Raw genomic sequence first — 12,019 nt, 5'->3', positions numbered from 1 at the left:
TGGTGCCAGATTTACTATCTGATCTTTAGATTGAGCCTATTCGTTTGGAAATGCGGAACTTATAAAGTCATAAAGGATTTAGATTTTGACAAAAGGGTGAGAAGCTGGGCAAAACTGGACCTCCCTTGAATCTAAGTTTTGATCATTAAGCTCTAATAGCTCTTTTTATGTCAGAGGATACTGTTTTTCCTTTGCACAAAACAGTTAATAGACAGTAATACTGGATCTTAAGGGTCACAGCGATAGTTGCCCATTTTGCAGATACCCAGCTCGATTGGAATCTTAGAGCAAATTAAGGTTGGGCTCTGGTTGTAAGTCTCCCTCCGATATATGGAATTTCAGCATTTGCATAACCTTGACTTGTTAATAGTCCCTCTCAGTTGAAGGACATGAGCATAACTGCATGTACAATAAGTCATCTTCATCTGCATGTAACTGCAGGCTGCTCCTCGCTTAGCTGTAAGACAAATGTGGAAACCATGTGCACGCCTACAAGGTGACTGTGTAAAGGGCTTTAACTCTTCTTGCTTGTACACAACTCCTACTAGACACTGCCGTATTTCTGTGAAGTTTAACGAACTGTTTTATGAAAGCAATCGAGAGCAAATAGGGAAGTGAAGTGGAAACACAGATCGGTGAAGAGATAAGAGCATCGAGTCCTTAAGAGATTCATTCTAGTTCCATTAAATCCAGTCTCATTCAGTTCAAATTCATTCACCGGCTCCATTATTCAAAGACAAAATTACACACAGAGCCATAACCCGAGAACTGTGATAGATGTGGGCTGGAGGAGGCAAATCCTACTCCACAGCTTCACCCTTTACACTCTGAGGTAACTAATTATAATCTGTAATGAACCAAACTCGGTTTTCTTTGGAATCTCAGGGCTGTTTTCAACACTGTAAATGACAAAACATCAAGTTCTCTGATTGCTTTATCATTACTGTGAGTATTTTTCATGCACTGCACGGAGAGAAGTCTGATTATGTCTCAATGAATGAATCAACAGAGCACCCCCTGAAAGCAGAAGGCTCTTGTAAGTGACAGACTCTGGGGTTGATAAGATGTGGCAGCCTCTCATCTGTTACCTCCAGGCATTAAACATTAATCCAGGGGGTCGAGAGCTGTATTCAGATTTGAATTTTAAGTTATTTGTTGTTCTTCATTCAACAACACTAATTGTCACTCTCACTCAGCCACTGCACTTGTACTGCATCTTAATAAATCTCACAATAAGTGTGGTCACTCCAGGGAGTTTTGGCAGTTTGAAGAAACTTGTCACATTCAAACTTTGGTTTCTCTGACAATGCTCTGTGGAGGTATAACAAAGGTAACACAAACATATACACACTGCATGGGGAAAATGTCACGGACCTGCTGTCTCGACCACAAGCTACAGAGATGACTGAGCACATGCTTCAGGATGTGCGTCATCCAAAACCTAGCAAACATCATTTTGACGGTTAAAGTGAAATTTGTGAAGTTTTTTTGTCCATAGGTATGAAGATAATATAAAGTCTGCACTGACAGACACAGACATACACAGAGACATGCAGATAACCACAGACACACCCACACACACACACTGGCAGAATGGTTGGCATGCTGGACGCCGAACACAGAGACTCAGTGGCGCTCGTTTCCCGTTACACGCGCACAGAAATACCTCCACTGTTGTGGCACGTTACATGAACACGCCTCATTAGAAAGTGCACAGCTGACCGTCTGTGTGTATTCGTGTGTCATAGTGTTACATCAGTTCCAGGGCCTCGCTGTCGGTGCAGGGACGTCTGTTTAAAGATCTTACTGGAAGCGGCATTCGAGCGGCCCCCCCGTCTCGGGGAGGCAGTGGAGGGTAAACTCACTCTCTCTTCTGAGACAGAGACATATAAAGTCAAGCAGAGTTTATCTACAACCCTACCCGTGGCAACGAGTGTCACGTTGCTCCACCATGCACCGTGCGTCTCAAAGATCGGCCCATTCACCCAAACAACACTTTTTATTATCATGATGTACACAACACAACAGCAAAATAATAATAATATGGCATAACATAATGGTGAGCTTAGCGTTGCTATCATGTGTCTTTGTTGAATATGAAGCTGCATTAGCTGCAGGTCTTTCCTTCTCTCGACCCCACTATAAAGTGCACTTTTTATTTCCCACAATGCATCTTGAAAGGTTGTGTACCACCAATGGACTATATAGCAAGTGAATGAACATGAGAGTGGCATCATTGTTCTCGTCTATCAGAGATGGGTAAAAAGTTAAATTCCCCAAATGTCTCTCAATATTCTTTTACTACCAAACCATAGTTTTATGTGTTTGGTGAACACAAAGAGGAGGCCATGTTTTTTATTCACCGCTGCACCACAGCTCCACAGTAACTTACACCGTCACTTATGAATCAGTAGACATGACTTTCTCTTCTGATCCTCAGTGTGTGTAAATGTCTTTGTGTGCCTGTGTGTACAAGAGATCGAGTGACACCTCAACAAGTGAAGCTCATAAATATTAATGTTGGCTTCATGAATATTCAGCGGGCGGACTATGAATATTTAAACTATGATGGAGCATGCGGCTGGGTGACTAGACAGCCACAGACAAGAAACAGACAAATAGACCTCCTCCTTTGCTTCTTAACCTCGGTGAGATGTTGCGGCACCGTCTCTCTTTCATGCCACATTAATCCTAATTAAGAATACATCATTTTTATGATTCTGTTTTCTCATGAACTATGGCTCGATGTTAGAATAATGGTCCGCATCATGTTTGGCAACAAACTATACCAGCATCTCTGAACCTGGCTTCTTTAACCAAACCCGGCAAACTGTCCTCATACACCATATAACGTCTCCTTATACCGTTGATGAGGAGGCAAAAACACTTGATGACGTCAAGGTGCACAACTTATGTTAAATCTCCAACATCTGCTGGTGGCCGCTAACACCTGCTCACATCTGCTAGTAGTCGGTAACTTAAATTTTGCAGAAAACCTTGAAACGTATAAGGGATATTCAAAGGCTAGTCCTCTATTCTGTAATAAACCCTAGTAAGGAGGCTCTGTTTTCATCTGCATTTGTTTGTTATCAGGATTCAGTCAAAGCTGAGGAAGCTCTGGTGACCGAATGCTCCAGGGTCTAATCTACAGCTAATGGTTGTTGCTGCTAAAAGAGGTTTCACCCGGGTCACTAGGTTCACTTAGTACAACCGAGGTTATGCTTTTGTCAGCATTTGTTTGTTTGTAAGTAGGATTACACAAAAACTGCTACGACTAGGAAGAACCCATTCAATTGTTTATATAGGAATCTTTTTTTCACTTTCTTTACCGTTGTAGGCATGCACTTTCTGATGCACCCCTTACATTAATGGATGTGTTCAAGTCAAACAAGATTATAATGGTTTGTGATTTTTCTAGCCGGTGACTGATATGAAGATCTGATCACAATTTATTAACAATTAATGCAGAAAAACATGTAATTCCAAAGGTGTGACGTATATTTTCTTGCCACTGTACGTGTGCGGGTACTTGAGGCACGAAAAAAACCCACTGAAAAACAAAAAGTGCACGAATCCCTGATGTAACTCCCCAGGGAAAGTGGATGATGAATTCAGATGCAGTGCGTCAGCAGTCAGAATTACAAAAGTATGAGCACAGAGAGGAGTAACATGGGTGCAAACGTGGGTTGGGCTGAGTGCGCACACTCACATTGTGCCAGTGCCGAGCTAAAACAGTGAGTGGCTCGGGAGTAGGGCTGAAGGAAGCCTCAGTCAAGAGGAATCCACCTGACTGCTTTTATTTTCTGATCAATCACAGTGACGCACAGTGGATCATCCTCCGCTGCACGGGGCCCAAGCATCCGAGTCGGGCTTGTGCTCTGCGGACAAGGCTCACACTGGATGTGCGTAAACGTGGCCACCTACACACGTCTACAGAGTGTAAGAATCGTGTGTGAAGGTGAAGAAAGTGCACCTGTCAAGTGAGAGACCTCAGCAGTGCAATGGCTGTGTGGGTTTGTGGTCTATAACGGATGCTTGACAGGCTGACGAGCTCTGGCACCAACTCCCTGCTTCCTCCACACGTTCTCCCCTCCTCTGCCTGTCTTCTCATCTCTTCAGTCGGTGGGCGTAAACTCCCTCCTTTTCTTCCTAAATGCCGTCTTTCCATCTTCACTCTCTAAACCCCCCCAGCTCCTCCTCAAACCCTCCTATGAACGTTGTTTTCGCTGATTGTGGAGTTTGACAGGTCTTCAGAGGGAGGGAAACACAGTGGGAGAGGAATCAAACAATCTCCACAATTAGGCAGCCTACACAAATGTACGTCTGAACTCCATACCATCTTCATCAGTTGTCGCAGTTTTCATCTCGCCGCCGCAGACACCTTTGTTCCAGGGTTGAAAACACACTGTTCACAACAAAGACAGAGGAAAAACCATTTAGCTTTGAAGAACAGAACGCTGCAACAAGCTTTTAAGGTTTATTTGCATCAAGAGGAGGGAGCCTGTTTTTTCCTGCCTTAATTGACCCATCAGTTTGCCTGAAAATCTACAAAGGCTACGCAGCAGCCACTAATGTGAGGGCATCCACGATGCAAATGGATGTGTGCCTGACTTTCCCGATGAGATTCAATATAGTCTCACATGTAAGAGGCCGCATTTCACTACAGCTAAGTAGGAAAGAGGAGACGAGGCTTTCATAATGCAATAAGTACTGATGCTCTGTTACTACCACCAGCATCAGAAATGCCTCCGACGAAGCTGGAAATGCCGGGTCTGGCATCGGCGAGTAAGCAAATCAATGTAACAATACAAAACCACGTCTTTAAATTTGTTTCACCCATGCCTCAGGAAAGTAAGCCACATCCTTGCCTAAAAAAAGATCTCAAATGAAGATCTGTACAAGAAGACGAAGAGCCAGAGTGTGGAGCCAGAGATCAGAAGTTGGCAGAAACAGGAATGTTCTCAGAATGGAACCAGAACCGCACACCAAAGAATTTGGACATCACCAGGATCGGCCCCAAAAACAAAACGAGGACGAACTGCAACGGCTGAGCTGATGTAAAAGGGTCTGACACAGGAAGAGGTCTGACACGTAGCCCAGAGCAGGCTCAGATGGAGGCAGATTGTTGATGCCTTGCACAAAGAAGAAGTGTTTTTTGGTAGTGTAGCTTTAGCAAGAGTGAGCAACAGTGTCAGTAATTTGGTATTATTTCATGCTTGACAGTAAAACAGTGCAGAACCATTGAGGTCAAAAATTCACATTGAAGTTATTCCTAGTTTACTGTTCTCCTATAGCGCTATAGCTTTGAGCGAAGCCACATATCATTGAACACAGTTGGACTATTGTTCTTTGCAGGCAGCACATTGTGTACATCAAATGGCTTTTTTTGGTGGGAGGGGTATTTATTGTTAATATTGTTAGTATGTGACTTTTTAAAAGACAGGAGCTCTTCAGTCAGATTTCAGCTGGAGCCAGTTCCCCCCTGGCTCCGGCCCTGGATTTGCCCCTGAGTCCAGGTGTCTGATACAGTGTCAGGGAAAAGGGGCCAGAATAAAAAAAAAGAGGAATAAAATAGGTCTGTAGGTTTAAAACAAGACACAATGTACAGTACAGTACAGTGCACACAGCCTCTTTGGTCTTATGTCACTGAGAAATGATGACTAAACACACCCACACACACACCCACACACACACACACACTGATTAGAGACAAAGAGGAAGTGAGGAGGATAAGAGTCCATGCAGGACCTTCGGATGGTCAACAATGGGATGAGTCAATAGTGTAGTAGTACTGTGGTGCACTGCAGCATACCTGGAGGGGCTCAGACCTGTTGATGCAATCAGTGGTGGATGTCTCCACTTTTCTCTTTTCCTCCCATCCGTCTCTTCTCCACCAGGTTGTCAACCTCTCTCTCTCTCTTTTTTACGTCTCTCTCAGCAGCCCTCACCGCCCTCCATCTTTCCTCCCACAACTGCTCATTTCCTCCCCTCTCCTCTGCTCGGCTGTTACGTACATCACTAGGAAAATGCCAGCGCTGCAAAAAGTCAGTTCTTGGAGATGATGATGAAAAAAAAAAACAACGTTATTTTCACAAGTGGTTCTTACCGTCTCATTATTGCTATTTTAGTCAAGCTTTCTCTCTCACCTGTTTTTTGGGATTGTGTCTTTGCTCATGTGACGCTGCTGCACTGTGCATCCCACTGCACGCACACAGAGATCCAGCTTCACTCCCTCAAATTCACCGTTTGTCACAAAAAAATTGATTTTCGCACTGTGAGGTCTCCTTGTACACTTTCAGCTCAGAGTATTAAAAACAAACCAGTTGACACAATTTTCTTTCGACGAAGGTGACAAACTTTCTTTCTGGTTCCATTATTTCCCTTCACCCGTCCTCTTTCTGTCCCCATACATCCTCCTCCCCCCCTCCTCCTCCTCCTCCTCCCCTCTGTCTCCCATCCTCGATCTTCTCCCTCCCTCCATCCGAACCTTATTTTTTTCCCCTCCTTCCTTCCCTTCTAATTGCTTTAATCATTTTATTCACTTATCACTCCCTCTCCTCCACATCCCGGCTCTCATCCTGTGTGACTGACCTGGAAGCCCCTGAGGCTGTTCGTCAGCCATGGGCATCATGACCATAAGCTGAGTCGCAGGGCTATTTATATTTGTTCCTAATGAGGTGAGATTTCTCTCCGCCATGGCAACGGTCTCTATGGATACCCTGCACTTGGATACCAGATCCCATCCTGTTTTATATGTCTTATTATGGGCTGTGCCTTTTCCCCCCTCGCGCATTGTAGCCTAATTAATTCTGAATTATCACCCTTTGCTGTGTGAACGGCGCAGAAATGCCGTGAAATCACCAACCAGGCTGAAGTGTTCAAAACCAGTTTACATCAAAAGCACAGATCAGAGTTCCACTCGTCATTGAACAGCATCACGAAGATCAACATTAAAGCACTTATACATGCAACTTGATGCACAGCTCAGTGTTTTTTAAATTGTGAACTTCTACAACAAGATGAAGGGAGTGAAGACCACTACAGGTGCTCTCATTATTTGATCTGACACACAAACACACACACACACACACACACACACAGGTAGCTCGGAGTACCTGTCCTCTGAGAGGCTGATGGGTGCGCTATTGATCAGGTCGGAGACGAGTGAGGAACCCGGAGGAGCCGGATGCAGCACGAGACCCAGGCAGCCGAGTTCAGATCATTAGAGGATCTCTGTGGCTGGGGTCACACAGGTGTCGAGACCCGCCATCTCATTTCCTGCCACAAAGCGAGACAAGCAATCAATAAAGCGGCAGAAGAACTTCTAGAGAAAGCAACACACACACACACACACGCACACACGGCCTGTGTGCCTTTGTATTTACTGTAAGACTTGGTGGACATGTTCCCTGCATTCGTCTGATGACAAGACACCAAGACAGCTGCATGCACATGTACTCACACAGGTATACACACACGCACACACACACATACAAACACACACACACATACACTTATACACACATTGACAGGTGCTGCATTGTTATGTTATGTCCAACTCTGGCAGCTTGTTTTCCTCAGACCTCTCACCCTGTGTGATGACTCACAGACGGAGAGATGAAAAGAGAGGCAGGGACAGAGGGGGGAGGAGAGGGAGAGGGTTGGGGGGGAGGGCACTGACAGGAGGAAGTGGAGGGTCCAGGATGGCTTCAGCGTAAGAAGGTTAAGTAAATCATATCATTAATGCTATGTTAAGAGATTGCTTTGACCTCCGCTTGGCTGTCTGCATATGCAAGTGTGTGTATGCGTTTGGCCTTGTCCTACTGTAGCAGGTGGCAGCAATGACGTCCGTCTTCTTCCCAGCAGTGCACACACCGACACAAACACACACACACACTCACACACACACAAGCACACACACAACAGACAAACACACACACACCAACACTCTCGCTCTGTGCTCTCTGGTGTCAGTCCCCCCAGATTCTATCGTGCTTGAAATTCACCCATCATATCGGGTGGCCTCACTGTGCTGCTTTTCTGACACGAGGGCGTGCATGCATGCAAAAACAACCCCCCTCACACACAAACACACATGCACACACACACACACACACACACACACACACACACACACACACACACACACAGGCAGGAATGCTGCACATTGGATTGCCTTGATTACACAAGTGGAGCAGCACAACCTGACAGAGGAACAGACACCAAATAGGAAACACGAAACGAATATAAAAGGCTTATTTGCCCATGTTGTATAAGCATGTTTCATCTTCCCACTCTCGCCTACCCACACCCACTCAGGTTAGATCCAATAGCTGGTGCCAGGCCTCTCTATCCTGCAACACAAACATCTCGGCGTGAAGGAATATTGCAGTCGAGTTCTTTTTCATAATCTCTTCCCTCTACACCCACACATGCACATTGTGAGGGGGTGAGAGGGAGACAGGGGTAAAAAGGAGCACTGGCAAAAGAAAATGAAAGAGAAGAGGTGAGGGGAGGCAGAGAGGAAGAGGGAGAGAGGGAGAGAGGGATAGAGGGAGAGAGGGAGGGAGGGAGAGAGAGAAGTGCTCATGAGAGCCAGGAGGTAGTTGTTATAGTAACTGTGTCTCTATACCTGTCAATCAGAGCTATTTCAGGCATCTTGCTTCTATGGAAAAAAGAAAAAAGAAAAGAAAACACCAGAACTACAGAGCTGCAGCGCGGAAGCAACATCATCAGCCAACGCACATGCACTGATACTGGCAACTTGTAAACTGAGAGACTGATCAAATTAACACCCTGGATTCAGCACTGCGTTATTTTTATCTTTTAAAGCTTCTCGCATCTCAGCTTCACACCACACTTCACGGAAGTGATGTACCTGCCTGACGAGGCTTCACAGCTCCCCCGTCCACAACACTCGTCATGATACTCATTTTATTTCAGGAGATTTTAAACTGGATAATTGGAGCAGACTATTGCAAATGCGTATCCATCCATTACTTTTCTTTAAGTCTAATTCAACCATTTAATCAAATCCTTTTTGATTAAATGGTTGAAATGGTACCTGAGCATTAACCAATTGCCTCTAACAATATATTTCAAGCATTCATTCAGCACTTGAAGTCCCTCTGTGGTGAAAAGGGGAAATGTTTTTATACATGTCAACATGTCTCCTTTGAAATGAGCGTGAGTGAAATAAGCAGTCAACACCCTGGCTGGGTTTTTCCACTTTAACACACCTGAAAAACCCCTAAAACGGATTCAACAGCCAGAGTTTGTGATGTCACAAACCTAAGGAGACACCCCTGTCAAATTGTGGGAGGGGCTCAGTTACGGGAAAAGGCTCCTCAACTGCAGGTGGCGCTGAAAGGGAGGGGAGACAGGGAGCAGGGGTGGGGCCATATTAGAATATTCACGGGAGCTTAAAATGTATTTAAGCTATTTTAGCTATGGTTTAATTACAAACCTTTTGAATAAGTAATTTTAAGCAAAAAGAAGAATTTCCGGGGCAGTAATAAAACGAGGTGGGACTTGAAGCTGTTTCCCCCGTTTGTCTTTTACTTTGACATAATTATAATCGCTTATCCAAAAAACAAACCAACTGGATGGATACATCAAAATTTGGTGGAAACATGAGGTATGATTTAAGAAAGAACCCATTACGTTTTGGGGCAGTTCCAAAGATTTTATTTCCTCTTTTCTGAACATTGTGAGATGGGGCATTTTTCAACACTTTCATCGATTTCTCAGAATAATTCATAGATATTATGAAAGAATCAGACATATGTAGTGGATTGCTATTTATGAGTGTGCACAAATTGGTGCCGATCCAAATAAAAAATCCATTATCAAATAAATCTATTGCATTTAAATGTGGTTTCATAAGGGAACTGTTGTGCTTCACTCAGTGATATTCGAGTTCAACTGTTTAACCATTACTTTTAGCTTATTACAACCATTTATATTTTAAATAAGTACCATAGAGATTCATTCATTTTCAGACAGCTATTCTAATTTTGTATTATTGGCTTTCAAAAAGCAATTTGAACCAATTACTTTTTGACTTTATTTTGCCATTTCAACCATTTATCTTTAATTTTAGAAGGTTTCTTCAAGTACCTTTTTGAAGTACCACGGATATGAAGGAGGACCAGAGATGCAGCATTAGCCTCCTCAATTCCTCAACCTGAACATAAGGTGAAGTAGCACTCTTGAAACTCAACGTTGTTTCACATTCTACAGAGACAACAGGTATCCCTAGTGTGTGTTTATCAGTTACCACGTCAGTCTTATAGTTGTATTACAGTTTGGTTATAGCAATACAAACTGCATTTGCCAAAAGATCATAGAAACATTTCTAAAGCTAGGTGGAAGTAGCAATCAACTAACAAACATAATGAAGACCCACCTGGTATAAGGGGCCTAAAATTCAGAGTTCCTATTTAACTATTTTTAACACTTCTCAATCGCAAATCTTGTTTATAGTTGAACCACTTCTCAGTCTTCGAAGCCAGCCCACGACAAATTAGCGAACAGGCAGCAGAAGCAGGGATTAGAAATATATTAGAAAACACTATGTTCCTCTATATTTATCCAGCATCGCGGCCAAAAGAAAAACCCTGGATTCGGCTCCAATGCGGACAAACACATGGTGAGGAGGAGAGCGGAGCGACGAGGGAGGCGAGCGGAGGAGTTCGAACAGTGTGAACACCAATATGGCTGAGTGCGGAGTTTGGGAGCCATTAGGCAGAAGGTAATTAATACCTGTCACCGCAGCGCGCTGCTCGCCGCCTTTATTCGGTTTCAGACCAATTAAAAAATGACACTCCTCCAGTGGAGAATGTCTTGTTAAAATTAAGCGGCTGAGACACAAAGACACCTTTGATAAACACATCCAGAACTACAATTGGCTCTGGCAGCAGCGGCATGCTGTATAGATAGATAGAGGCGGAGGGAGGGAGGGACACAGCGTTGTGTGTGTATGTGTTGTGTCACCTCCAGTGGATGTGAGCTGTTAGATCTGATTAAAAAGTGTGTATCCTTCTGTTAGTTTCACTCTGAAACACACAAGCACACACAGACAGACACACACAGACGTGATGCCCCACGACATGAATGTACCAGGAGATACTGACCAGTGGAAAAACACTCACTGCCAGCGATTTGCAAGCTTTGATGGCGAGGACAGACGAGTTGGTAAGCAAAACAAAAAAAGAATAACTAAACAGACGAGCCAGGGGAGGAATGGAGGAGGGAGCAGATGAGCATACACAGAGACAGGTGGTAAACAGGAGGGGAAAAGCTGAGCTACAAAGAAAAATATGATGAAGAGAGCAACCGCAACCCCCCCCCCCCCCCCAAAAAAAAAAAATTAGCGCTCTGGGAAAATGAAGTGGAATATGGTGGGTTTTGAGAAGAAAGAGTCGAGCCGATAGGAACTCGTGAAGACAGATTAGACGGAGAGAAGAGAGGAAAATGGAGAGGGCTGGAGTGATGGATGCAGGCAGGGGACCAGCAGCTCTCTGCCAACATCTCCATGCATCCTTCCAGACATCACACTGCGCTGCCATCTGCCTTCCTGCCACACACACACACACACACACACACACATACTAACTCTCACTAACTCACGCACACACACAGAAACACACAGGGAGGAGATATGTGAAATCATTAGCGTCTCCTGACACTGAATAAATATCTGGGGATGAAATTTGTCTGTTGAGAAATCGCCTGCGGGGAAATATGATTGGATGAGATCACGACCTCACTGGAACGGGATTTGCATGTCATCTAAATGGGATCTGCCCCCGAATGTTCAGGGGGTCAAAAAGCATCCGATTAGTCGGATGGGACGACTCGCTCCCCGATTGGCTGAAAAGAGCAACAATGGCACGTGAAGCAGAAGTACTGCGCGCTGTTCAGGCTGCGGTTCAACTGGGAGTTACAGGACTGCCCTCTGCTGGCTGCTTCTCAAACCTCCACAGTAATACACAAACACACACACACACGTTTCAAA

Source organism: Platichthys flesus, chromosome 17, assembly GCF_949316205.1.
Source record: "Platichthys flesus chromosome 17, fPlaFle2.1, whole genome shotgun sequence".
NCBI classification, from domain to species: Eukaryota; Metazoa; Chordata; class Actinopteri; order Pleuronectiformes; family Pleuronectidae; genus Platichthys; species Platichthys flesus.
The sequence above is the reverse complement of the archived record's forward strand: the minus strand, read 5'-3'. Positions refer to the sequence as shown.